This window comes from Phyllobates terribilis, unplaced genomic scaffold (genome assembly GCF_046119375.1).
Source record: "Phyllobates terribilis strain yellow unplaced genomic scaffold, ASM4611937v1 Scaffold_5__5_contigs__length_657084704, whole genome shotgun sequence".
In the NCBI taxonomy this organism is placed as follows: domain Eukaryota; kingdom Metazoa; phylum Chordata; class Amphibia; order Anura; family Dendrobatidae; genus Phyllobates; species Phyllobates terribilis.
Window position 1 is genome coordinate 21,461,071 of NW_027362765.1, and position 13,134 is coordinate 21,474,204.

A 13,134-nucleotide genomic window follows, 5' to 3' on the forward strand; every position below is an offset into this window, starting at 1 on the left:
AAGTTGGACGACCAGTGGGAGAAGGACCCGTACACCGTACTGCCCTCAAGCCATGAGAACCCAAAAATCTGCGTAATCAGTAAGGATGGAGGAGAAACCACAGCCATTGTCTCCAGAGACCACCTGAAGAAGTGTCCCGAGCAGCTGCAAAGCCCTGAAGAAGATCAAAAAAAACCTCAACCCGCAGAGGAAAGGGAAGAAATGATCAGTACCGTACTCGGAGACTTCCCCCGGTCTTGGACACAAGTAAACGGCGCTGTCGTGGTACCCATCCTCACCTTTCTCCAGCCAGCCCCGCAAGTGCCTACAGAGGAACCGATAGAGCTGGAAGAGCAGCCGGCCCAAGAGGCAGAAGAGTCCACACCAGCAGTCCAGGAGGATCAACCCTCTGCTAGTAGTGAGCCTGCCGTGCCCCTAGTGAGCCAAAGAGTGCGCAGACAGCTGCCCAGCTTACCTACAACCTCCCCTACACCCTGTAGTGCAGAGCCAATTAGTGAGCTCCGTAGGTCCACTAGGGTCACTAGAGGTCAGATGCCCGCTCGCTGGAGAATATAACTAATGCACTGTGAATTTATCTGTTAACTGTTTATGGTTTTTGTTGTTGCCTGTTACTAATTATGTTTCTCAGTTACCCTGCAGATTTATCTGGAGTAACAGGTTATGGACGCTGGATAACCGGAACAATTCTTGTAGATAGTTGCACCTTGGTGCCTCTTGCGAAGACAGCCGCGGAAGAGAAAACCTGTCTGGCGTGGCCTCCTTGCTGCCCAAAGTAACTAGCTCCAGCCTTGCAGCCACGCCCAAGGCCAACGCAAGGGGTTTGCTTTGGACAGGTCCCCTACTTCACTTAAAACTTCACCTTGGGTGATATGGACACCCGGTTACGGACACGCCGTGACATCTACAGACTAAAGTTTCTTGTAAATATGTTGTCTTGTTATTGTTATACCTTGCATTTATGTTTCTTTAAAAATGTGTTTAGTCCCGGAGTACTAAAATTTACTAGGGGGGAATGTGGCACCCCAGGGGTCTGGTTGCCACAGTAATAGAAATATTATGTCTGAGAGCAAGTGGGAGGTTTCTCTGGTCAGGAGCCCTAAGCATGCAACACGGCCCACCCAGACCTGGGAGGGGAGGAATCTGCCCTTATAAACTGGGTCTGGGGCGGGATTAGGGAGTGAAGTCCCAGACAGAGACGCAGTCTGGTCTGGAGGACAGCAGACACAGGTAAAGTGAGAACAGGAGCTCTGTATTAGCAGAAGCAGAAGACCAGGGGCTGTGAGCAGAGATATAGCTCGCCCTGGCCGAGGACACTAAAACCGGACACAGGAGTCCGAGGCTGTGGGGACCGATATATACCCAGCAGCAGAAACCAGCCGGCAGGGGATTCCGGGTCCTCTGGCCATAGAAGCCCGGAGGCTCAGTCACAAAGAAGGGACCAGCGCCGCCATCCAGGAGCGGAAGCTAACAGAAGGCCCCAAGTCACCAGCCATACGGGTGAGCACCACACGGTATACTCAGGGACGTGGGCTACTTGTAACCGCTTACAGCAAGGTAGCCAGGAAGAGTGCAGATAAACGGGGAGGCCTACAACTCCACCTGCCCAGGGGAACTCCTGCTTGCTCGCAGACTGACCAGGCCCTTATACTAGCCAGTACTCCCGGGAGGGTCTGCTTATACCATCAGTAAAGACCCTGAACTGCCCCACACGTCTCTGTGATTCCTTGCCACACCAGCACCATTAGTACTGGGACGCTCACACCATCACTCCCATCATCCACATTAGCTGCCCTGAGGCAATACTTCTCCCGTGGGGAGTTATCCCATACTCAGCTGCGCAAACAACATCAGCCTCAGCGGTCTGCAGCGCAGCGGCGGTCCCCACTGACCGCAATCCACGGGTGGCGTAGTCGGACAATTATTATACCAATAGACTGCCACTGGTTTGACCACCCTGAGCCACGGACCGGGTCACCGCCACACGGAGACTACAACCCCCAGCATACTACAAACAGGCCCGGTTCCGGGTTCCCAGCACCGGCCCAGGGGGCGAGTCATTAACATTTCAGTTGATATTTACTGCAACTTATTGTATGGAGGACAGTGACTCAGGGTTGGGGAACAATGATGTTTGTTAATATGCTAATTACATATTGTACTACTCCAGCTAGTTCATTTACAGAGCAGGGGGATACAAACTATGCAAATTGATTAAATTCTCAAACAATAAGACATGAGCCATGCACCTTCCCTCCGACCTGGGAATGATGTCCTGAGCCACAGATGGATGTACATAAAAAGGGGTTTCTATAGTGCTGCTAAAAGAATCAGAGATACTCTTCAGGACAGCAGTTTGGTAGCATGGTTCCATCCAGATTTGGATTCTACAGGATGCCAGACTAAGGGAACACTGCCCTGGCTGGAAGGATACAGATCTGCTCAATTGACCATCACTGACCCTATGGAGACATTTGGGGAAACCAGGATTGTTACCCTCCGGTCACCTGATCCCATGGATATGTTCTGAGACGCCAGGTTGGGACCATACGGTTGCCTGGTTCCATGGAGACGTTTGGGTCAAGCCAGGATTGTGACCCTCCGGTCACCTGGACCCATGGATATATTTGGGTTAGCCATGTTGGGACCATCTGGTCACCTGGAACCCATGGATACACTCGGCAATAACTAGGTTGGGACCAACCGGTCACATGGTTCTATGGATATGTCCGGAGTAGCAAGGGTGGGACCCTCGGATCTCCTGGCTATGTACCTCAACGGACTGTCAGCTTCCTAAGCTTACAGCTACCTCCTCTATGTGGGTGTCCATCCAAAGCGAGGGGCCACTGGTTGAAGTAGTTGGCCCTAGAAGTCCCAAAGTCACAGCTGCTCTTTTCCCAGCAAGCCAGGGGAAGGGTGAAACTCTGTAATTTTGCACCATCTTGGGCATTTGCTGGGATTGTTCTATATGTTTATTGTCTGTTTGGTGGTTCAATAAAGTATTGCCACACTGTTTAACCCTCACCCTGTGTTGTCTGAGTAGTATTACGCCCATGGAAGACCCTGGGTCTTCACAACCGTGGTTTCAGATGTTTTTGACTGATTCATCAACTGCAACTATTTAAAAATTCACAAAATTTGTCACAAATTTACTCCAGTTCACTCCTGAGCTATTTTACATATCCCAGATATTTTGCTGCAAATTTTGTGCAATTTAGCAAAACTTGATACTTTTTGCCCTAAGAGCAATTTTATTTTATAGGCGCTAGCTCTTATCAGCCAATTTAATAGTTGTGCGTTTCACAACCCCACAAGGTGAGCGAATATCACAACACTAATGCTCCATGTATCCGGGTCACGCCCTATAGAGCGCTCTGTTCTCATCCCACAGACTAGTAACGCCATCTTGGTGCTCATGTGACGCTCATACAGGCTTGGCGTCATAGAAGTCTGTATTTTACACTATATATTACAAGCCACCCAACTATCAAATGTTCAAGTCCTCTAGGGGAAGTAACAAATACAATCAATCATTACAGGCCGTTCCCTGCAGTCCCATAATGAATGGAGCGGAGGCCGAGCACAAACCTCCCATCCATCCAGGACTGCAGACCCCGATCTCAGGATCTCTGGGGGTCCACAGGTCAGACCCCAGCGACCAGCACCTGGGGGAGGGGAGGCCGAGCACAAACCTCCCATCCATCCAGGACTGCAGACCCCGATCTCAGGATCTCTGGGGGTCCACAGGTCAGACCCCAGCGACCAGCACCTGGGGGAGGGGAGGCCGAGCACAAACCTCCCATCCATCCAGGACTGCAGAGCCCGATCTCAGGATCTCTGGGGGTCCACAGGTCAGACCCCAGCGACCAGCACCTGGGGGAGGGGAGGCCGAGCACAAACCTCCCATCCATCCAGTACTGCAGAGCCCGATCTCAGGATCTCTGGGGGTCCACAGGTCAGACCCCAGCGACCAGCACCTGGGGGAGGGGAGGCCGAGCACAAACCTCCCATCCATCCAGTACTGCAGAGCCCGATCTCAGGATCTCTGGGGGTCCACAGGTCAGACCCCAGCGACCAGCACCTGGGGGAGCGGAGGCCGAGCACAAACCTCCCATCCATCCAGGACTGCAGAGCCCGATCTCAGGATCTCTGGGGGTCCACAGGTCAGACCCCAGCGACCAGCACCTGGGGGAGGGGAGGCCGAGCACAAACCTCCCATCCATCCAGGACTGCAGAGCCCGATCTCAGGATCTCTGGGGGTCCACAGGTCAGACCCCAGCGACCAGCACATGGTGGAGGGGAGGACGAGTTTATTCAGGGAGGAAACAGGGAAACATGATGGAAAACTAAACATCACAAAGACGATAAAGGACATTTATTATATACTGAGGAAAATGGCCGAGTGTGAATAACGGGGTCTCCACATACCTCCACCTGCAGAGCCGCCACCACATATATGGCTGCTCTGTGCGCACAGGACCTGTGATGAGGTCACAGGAGGGGAGGAGTCAGGGGTCACATGATCAGGGGCCTCAGTGGATGCAGGACTCTGCTGTGCTGGTTGTCATGGTGCTGGATGAGGGGAAGGTTATGTGTGGGGTCAGGAGGGGTTTACAGTGTGGATGTAGCAGAGCCGTGTGTGTACGAGGAGTACGGAGCGGAGCCGCGCGTGTACGAGGTGTACGGAGCGGAGCCGCGCGTGTGCGAGGTGTACGGAGCGGAGCCGTGTGTGTACGAGGTGTACGGAGCAGAGCTGTGTGTGTACGAGGTGTACGGAGCAGAGCCGCGTGTGTACGAGGTGTACGGAGCGGAGCCACGCGTGTACGAGGTGTACGGAGCAGAGCCGCGCGTGTACGAGGTGTACGGAGCAGAGCCGTGTGTGTATGAGGTGTACGGAGCAGAGCCGTGTGTGTATGAGGTGTACGGAGCAGAGCCGCGCGTGTACGAGGTGTACGGAGCGGAGCCGCGCGTGTACAAGGTGTACGGAGCAGAGCCATGTGTACGAGGCGTACGGAGGGGAGCCGCGTGTGTACGAGGTGTACGGAGCGGAGCCACGCGTGTACGAGGTGTACGGAGCAGAGCCACGCGTGTACGAGGTGTACGGAGCAGAGCCGCGCGTGTACGAGGTGTACGGAGCAGAGCCGCATGTGTACGAGGTGTACGGAGCAGAGCCGTGTGTGTATGAGGTGTACGGAGCAGAGCCGCGCGTGTACGAGGTGTACGGAGCGGAGCCGCGCGTGTACAAGGTGTACGGAGCAGAGCCATGTGTACGAGGCGTACGGAGGGGAGCCGCGTGTGTACGACGTGTGCGGAGCGGAGCTGCGTGTGTACGAGGTGTACGGAGCAGAGCCATGCGTGTACGAGGTGTACGGAGCGAAGCCGCGCGTGTACGAGGTGTGCGGAGCCGCGCGTGTACAAGGTGTACGGAGCGGAGCCGCGTGTGTACGAGGTGTACGGAGCGGAGCCACGTGTGTACGAGGTGTACGGAGCGGAGCCGCGTGTGTACGAGGTGTACGGAGCAGAGCCGCGTGTGTACGAGGTGTACGGAGCGGAGCCGCGCGTGTACGAGGTGAGCGGAGCCACGCGTATACGAGGTGTACGGAGCGGAGCCACGCGTGTACGAGGTGTACGGAGCGGAGCCGCGCGTATACGAGGTGTACGGAGCGGAGCCGCGTGTGTGCGAGGTGTACGGAGCGGAGCCGCGCGTGTGCGAGGTGTACGGAGCGGAGCCGTGTGTGTACGAGGTGTACGGAGCGGAGCCGTGTGTGTACGAGGTGTACGGAGCAGAGCAGTGTGTACGAGGTGTACGGAGCGGAGCCACGCGTGTACGAGGTGTACGGAGCAGAGCCGCGCGTGTACGAAGTGTACGGAGCAGAGCCGTGTGTGTATGAGGTGTACGGAGCAGAGCCGCGCGTGTACGAGGTGTACGGAGCGGAGCCGCGCGTGTACAAGGTGTACGGAGCAGAGCCATGTGTACGAGGCGTACGGAGGGGAGCCGCGTGTGTACGACGTGTGCGGAGCGGAGCTGCGTGTGTACGAGGTGTACGGAGCAGAGCCATGCGTGTACGAGGTGTACGGAGCGAAGCCGCGCGTGTACGAGGTGTGCGGAGCCGCGTGTGTACAAGGTGTACGGAGCGGAGCCGCGTGTGTACGAGGTGTACGGAGCGGAGCCACGTGTGTACGAGGTGTACGGAGCGGAGCCGCGTGTGTACGAGGTGTACGGAGCAGAGCCGCGTGTGTACGAGGTGTACGGAGCGGAGCCGCGTGTGTACGAGGTGTACGGAGCGGAGCCGCGCGTGTACGAGGTGTACGGAGCGGAGCCGCGCGTGTACGAGGTGTACGGAGCGGAGCCGCGCGTGTACGAGGTGAGCGGAGCCACGCGTATACGAGGTGTACGGAGCGGAGCCACGCGTGTACGAGGTGTACGGAGCGGAGCCGCGCGTATACGAGGTGTACGGAGCGGAGCCGCGCGTGTACGAGGTGTACAGAGCGGAGCCGCGTGTGTACGAGTTGTATGGATCCGAACCGCGTGTGTACAACATGTACGAAGCGGAGCCATGTGTGTATGATGTGTATGGAGCAGAGCCGATTGTATACAAGACGAGCAGAGCAGCATGTTTGCGGAGCGTATGTAGCAGAGCTTTGTGTATGTCGTGTACTTGAAGTGCTGAGAAAAACTTCGAAAAAATGTCAGCATTTCCTACACAAAGATGGCCGGCTAAAAATATTATGCAAAGACCCTCCCTTACTACCGACGGCCTCCAAATATAAGGAATATTGTGATCAGGAGCTCAGTGCCCTCTGATATCCCATTAGGAACTTATCCTAACAATGTGAAATGCTGCAGAACCTGCACTCATGTAATGACCACAGACAGGATACAGATCCCGCCGCACAGCAGGAATATAAGATTCCTGGGGCATTCACATGTTCTTCTTCTAAAGGGGTGTACTTAATTCTGTGCACTATTTGTCCTACTGGGGTTCTGTCTGTTGGAGAAACAAGACAGAAATTGAGAGCAAGGATGAGGTCTCATCACCACACAATTACAAACAAAAACCATCTACCTGTGGCTAAACATCTCTGTGCTCCAGGACACAACATCAGCAATATGAAAGTTGTCATATTAAAAAAAACAACTTCAAAACACTGAGGGGTCTGGGAACAAAATTTAATTACAGTTTGTGATCCCCTCCACACAGGACTAAATCTGTCACAAGGATTTATGACTTACTACAAAATCTGAGGAATCTGCTCCAGAGACAGTGAGGGCATCGGGTCTCTAATCTTACCTGGATACTGGGACAATAAAACTTCCACCACGTCTAAACTAATTATGGATTCACTCATAGATACATTGTTATGCATGCCTGATGAAATGACCTACACAGTCTCAAAAGCTGTTGTGTAACCACTTATGAAAGGAATTGATGTGCAAGAAAAGAATGAACATTTTACTTTTTTTCCCAAAAATGTTACTTTAGTCCCAAATTTTTTATTTTCATAAGGGTAACAGGAGAAAATGGACCCCAAAATTTGTTGAACAATTTCTCCTGAGTACACTGATACTCCATATGTGGAGGAAAACCACTGTTTAGGAGCTCGACAGGATTCAGAAGGGAAGAAGCACCGTTTCACTTTATGAAAGCAAAATTGGCTGGAATCGAGAGCGAATTCCATGTTGCATTTGGAGAGGGCCTGATGTGCCTAAACAGTGGAAACCCCCCACAAGTGACAATATATTGGATTTGATCTAGTGTTTTTCTGGTATGTGAATTTTATCCTGTGGTGGCATACAGGGCCGGCCCGAACGTATAGGCGAACTAGGCGGCCGCCTAGGGCGCCGACCCTAAGGGGGCGCCAGAGAAAAAATAGAAAAAATTATAAAAAATCTTTTCAAAAGGCAAAAAGTTTTAGGGATGGAAACAAAAGTATACATATTTTTTTTTACCATAAATTTAAAAGAAAAACCGTTGAGCTTCAATTTACGCACGGAAATGAGGCGCTAAACTACGGACATGAGTCGTTTGCATCATCTGCTGACAGGTGTTTGATCCCGCGCGTTTATTTTGCTCCTAAGTTTTCAAATGTTGGCAAAGCAAAGCAAACAACCAAAAATGCACACACTACACTAAGGGGGCGCCCGAGAGAAAAAAATACGTATACTTAAAAGGTAGGTGTACCATATGGCCTATTTATACGTAGTTTGGACTTTAGGTACTAGGTACTAGTTGGCGATTATATTGATAGATGTCATCAGCAGTCGATGCGGCTAGTGGGAGGAGTCTGTTTTGACGCATTGGCGTAGACTGCCTGGACAGCCAGTCAGGACAGCTAAGCCAAGGGAAATAGTATCTACGTTTTTTGCATATCGGCGCGCGCGATTATAATATTTTCGAGGTATGTCTCTACTGTTTGCATGCTTTATCATGTGAGCCATTGCTGTTATTTTGTATATTCATTAGATTCATTGTTCCATGAGGTTTCATGAATGCAAATAGAAAATAGGAGGTTTTTAGTAAATTTTTGGCCTAGGTTCTCAAGTGTTAGGCGCTGCGAGGTAGGTATATTGTTTTGATTTTCAAAAATATTGGAAACATTGGAAATTGTTAAAGAAATTTGTGGTTTTTGTCTTAAAAGTAAAATCGTATTATATAATGTTCAGATAACAATTTTAATCGGCGCGTTAACTTTTAGGTAAATGCTGTGTGTTGTAACGAGTCATGGATGATAAGAAGAAAAAACTTTTGGGGTTTCAGAACCGTAAAAGAAAAGCTGAGGAGGAGAAATCACTTTCAAAAATCAAAGGGTCATTTTTAAAATATCTAAGCAATAGAAATGAAGACGCGGAATTCCAAACGTTGGAACAACAGGCTTCTGTTGCCTCGGAAATATCGAATGTGGAAATAGAATTTGTTTCTCATGCTGAAAATAGTGAACTACAACCATCAATATCTGGTGGTAGATCTGATCAAAGTACCAGTACTGACATGGAGGCTGGTACATCTATAGAAATACTACGCAAAGACTATACGGACGATCCCTCTACGTGGACCGTAATCAATGATGATGTAGTAAAACTCGGCCCCACACAAGTTAAAGATTTCGATTTTCCTTTGGACACTAATCGTAGAAAATTTTCTTGTGTTCACTATAAACGTCGTCTTGTCAATGGTGAAAGTCTTGAACGCAATTGGCTAACGTATTCTATTCAGAAAAATTCAATTTTTTGTTTTTGCTGCACGTTGTTTCCAGACTCATCACTTCAACTAGGAATCATCAAATGCTCAGCCTTAGGTACTGATGGTGTAAATGACTGGAAAAACATATCTGCTAATTTAGCCAGCCACGAAAAAAGCAAAGATCACATGATTAGCTTTCAAAAATGGAAGGAACTCGAAAATAGACTTAAGATGAACAAGACCATTGACGAAGAACACTTACGCAAAATTGAAGAGCAAGAAAAATACTGGCATCAAATTTTAGAAAGGTTGATAGCTCTAGTGAGGGTACTAGGTACGCAAAACTTAGCGTTCCGTGGATCAAATGATGCATTGTTTGCATCTAATAATGGGAACTTTTTGAAATTTGTGGAGTATTTGGCTATGTTCGATCCCGTCATGTGTGAGCACATTCGGAAAATCCGGGACAAAGAGATTCATGCACATTATTTGGGAAAAACAATGCAGAATGAGATGATTCAACTGCTAAGTAATGGTATTCAGGAAAAGATTCTTGACGATGTCAAAACTGCAAAATACTTTTCTGTAGTGCTGGATTGTACTTCTGACGTGTCTCATGTTGAACAAATGACTATCATTGTTCGGTTTGTTTCCACATCAGAAGACAAAAAGTTTGAAATTAAAGAGCACTTCTTGGGATTCATTCCTGTTTCTGATACAACTGGAGGTGGTTTGACAGCCGCTATCTTGAACAAATTTGAAGAACTGTCGCTCTCTGTGGACAACTTACGAGGGCAAGGCTACGACAATGGGAGCAACATGAAGGGAAAAAACATTGGACTACAAAGACGAATTTTGGACATAAACCCACGTGCATTATTTGTGCCTTGCAGCTCCCATTCTCTAAACTTAGTCGACAATGATGCCGCTAAATGTTGTTTTGGAGCGACAACTTTTTTCCTGTTAGTTCAAAATCTCTACGTATTTTTCTCTTCGTCAACTCAGCGTTGGGAAGTACTCGTGCGTCATTTGCCATCTCTGACTCTAAAACCTCTAAGCGAAACAAGGTGGGAAAGTAGAATTGATGCTCTGGCCCCCCTCCGTTACCAATTGAGCGAAGTCCATGATGCCCTAATGGACATAGCAGAAAATATTAGTCTCACAGGAAGCTCTGGAAATGTCTCCCGGCTAGAAGCTCAAGGTCTTGCTAAACAAGTTGGAACCTTTTCTTTTGTTACATCTGTTCTAGTATGGTTCAACATTTTGTACGAAATCAATTTGACAAGTAAGTTACTTCAGTCACAAGAATTCGATTTAGCTGCTGCTTCTCAACACCTTGACAAAACAAAGAAATATCTGCAATCATTAAGAAGCGATGAAGAGTTTGAGAAGCTGTTAGTTGATGCGAGGGAGATCGCAGAAGAGCTTGGCATACCAGCTAATTTTGAGTCAAGTTCTGCGCCAAAACGTTTAAAGAAAAAAAAACAGACAGTTCTCTTATGAAGTGAAAGATGAGCCAATAAGAGATGAGAAACAGAGTTTCAAAATTAACTTTTACTTTGCGATCTTAGATACTGCTATAAATTCAGTTGATGAGCGGTTCACTCAGCTGAAAGAAATGGAATTGAAATTTGGATTTTTGTACCACATCCGTTCACTTGAGGGAAAACCAAGCAAATTTGTTCTGGATAAGTGTAAAGCTCTGGAAAAGTCTCTTACACACAACGAAGTAAAAGACATAGATGCCATAGAGCTATGTGGTGAACTGCAGGCAATGTCAAGACGTGTTCCAGAAGATTCATCACCAAAAGACGTTCTTGAACTTTTGCTTAAATCTGACTTGAAAGAAAGTGTCCCCAACCTGGTGGTGGCTCTAAGAATTCTTTTGACTCTGCCTGTGTCCGTGGCCTCAGGAGAGAGAAGCTTCTCAAAACTAAAGCTAATTAAAACATATTTAAGGGCAAATATGATGCCAGAGAGGTTGGTTGGGTTGGCAACAATTTCAATAGAATCTGAAGTTGCTAAACAAATTAATCTCGGTGACTTAGTGTCATCCTTTAAAAAAAAAAAAAGGCAAGGAAACAAAAATTTTAATTACCTATGGTCGTTTTTGTTTTGTGTTATTAATTACTTTGTATATATTTGTCCTATACAACTTCTCAGAAGATTAAAGAGTTATGAGAGAGTTAATTAATCATTGTTGTTGTGGTTTATTTTGCTCCTAAATTTATATCCCAAGTTTTCATCTACTGCCAAGAATAGTAGGGGCGCAACAAAATAGTTTCGCCTAGGGCGCCGTAATCTCTCGGGCCGACCCTGGTGGCATATGTAATTTGTGTAGAGTGCATGAGGTTGGCATATGTAAGTTGTGTAGAGTGCATCGGGTTGGCATATGTGGGATGTGTAGTGTAAAGTGCATCATTTTGGCATATGTGAGTTGTGTAGAGTTCATCACGTTGGCATATGTAAATTGCATGAGCCAGAAATAAATTTATTAGTCCATGGATGAGTAGTACAGTTTGAAACAGTCTTTCATATACAGGCCAGGTTTGTCATGGCAGGTGTCACACTGATAAGTGGTGTCCTTTCTTATCCCCGTTCTGTAATACATTCGATACCTTTTTTGCGAGCTTCCTTTCTTTGAGGTTTGAGGGACCTCACCTGGGAAATGTTGCTCTGGTACGATACGGGCATCTTCAATTCCAGAAGTACTCGGGCCCTCTCCTTCCTGACTTTCAAATACTAGGACCTTCATTACTACTTCCTGGAACTGAAAACTGAACTTATTGTGATAGCAAGAAAGAGTTATGAATTGCCATCTGTACGATGTGCACGGCCAGCTTCTTGTACCACACTTCAGCTTTCTGCATGGCACGATAGGGCAGGAGAACTTGATCAGAGAGATCAGCTCCCCCGATATTTTTTTGTACCCCTTGACACAGTCTGGTTTGGGGACCTGTGTAGAGGTACCTCGTACAGCAGTGGTGGTGCAGACATCACCATGTATGGTGGTCAAGAAAAGGACATCCCTCTTGTACTTGACCACTAGCATATTGTCGCTACATTGGGCTCTGCTCTTACCCTTTTTGCGTAGCTGCCCAATTAGCATCCTAGGGAGTCCTCTCTGATTTTTGCACACAGCATCGCAGCCTGCGGTAGCTCTGGCAGAGAGGGAATTGAAGAGTGGGATGCTGGTATAAAAGTTATCTACAGTACGTAGAGGTGATAACCGTGATTCAGCAGTGGGTGCACCAAATCCCATACAAATTTCCCACTCACTCCCAGGACAGGGGGGCATTCTGGGTGTCCTTCACTTAATAAACACAAAATCTGTGGGTGTAACCTGAGGTACTCTCACACAGCTTGTACAGTTTAATTCCGTACATGGCCCTCTAACTGGACAGGTATTGTTGGAATTTGAGCCTTCTCTTGAAATGTATTAGAGATTCATCCATGCAAATGTTTCTTTGGGGAATGTACACCTCAGCAAACTTGTCCTGGGGCGTCTACTTGGTGGTTCGGTATCACAAGAGGAAAACTAAAGGAAGGTGGCATCCTCTCCCTCACTTATCAGTGTCGGAGGCAAGGAAGCAAGGAAGAAGTATGCCTCCTCGGATGAATTCCCGAGTAGAGATGAGCGGTGTTCGACTCGAACTGTTCGCCAATCTCAAATTCGAGCTGTTTTGAGCGGTGTTTGAGCCGTTCGGCGAACACGAACAATTTGAAAAAAATCCGGCTGTTCGAGGTTATGTTCGATAACTGTTCGTGCACCAAAATCATAACTGGACTTTTTCACAGTAATGCTGATAATCAATGTTAATACGCAGTTTGAGTGTACAGCGGGGCGGGGGGAGAGGCAGGGGATGGATCTCTGCATAAATAATGAAGATCTCCATTTTTTTTCTCTTTCCCTCATTTACAGTGGGGAGGTGCAATCTGTCAGCCTATCAGCAGC

At 48.4% G+C, this 13,134-nt stretch overlaps 1 protein-coding gene across 1 annotated transcript in view; it reads right to left on the reverse strand.

The window, feature by feature from the left end:
• Positions 1–4,501, reverse strand: part of LOC141270598 (uncharacterized) — a 74,780-nt gene extending 70,279 nt beyond the window's left edge. Inside the window, exon 1 of the mRNA XM_073680678.1 lies at positions 4,426–4,501. The gene's annotated coding sequence lies outside the window, so the exon portion shown is untranslated. The remainder of the gene's footprint in view (positions 1–4,425) is intronic.
• Between the last annotated feature and the right edge of the window lie 8,633 nt (positions 4,502–13,134).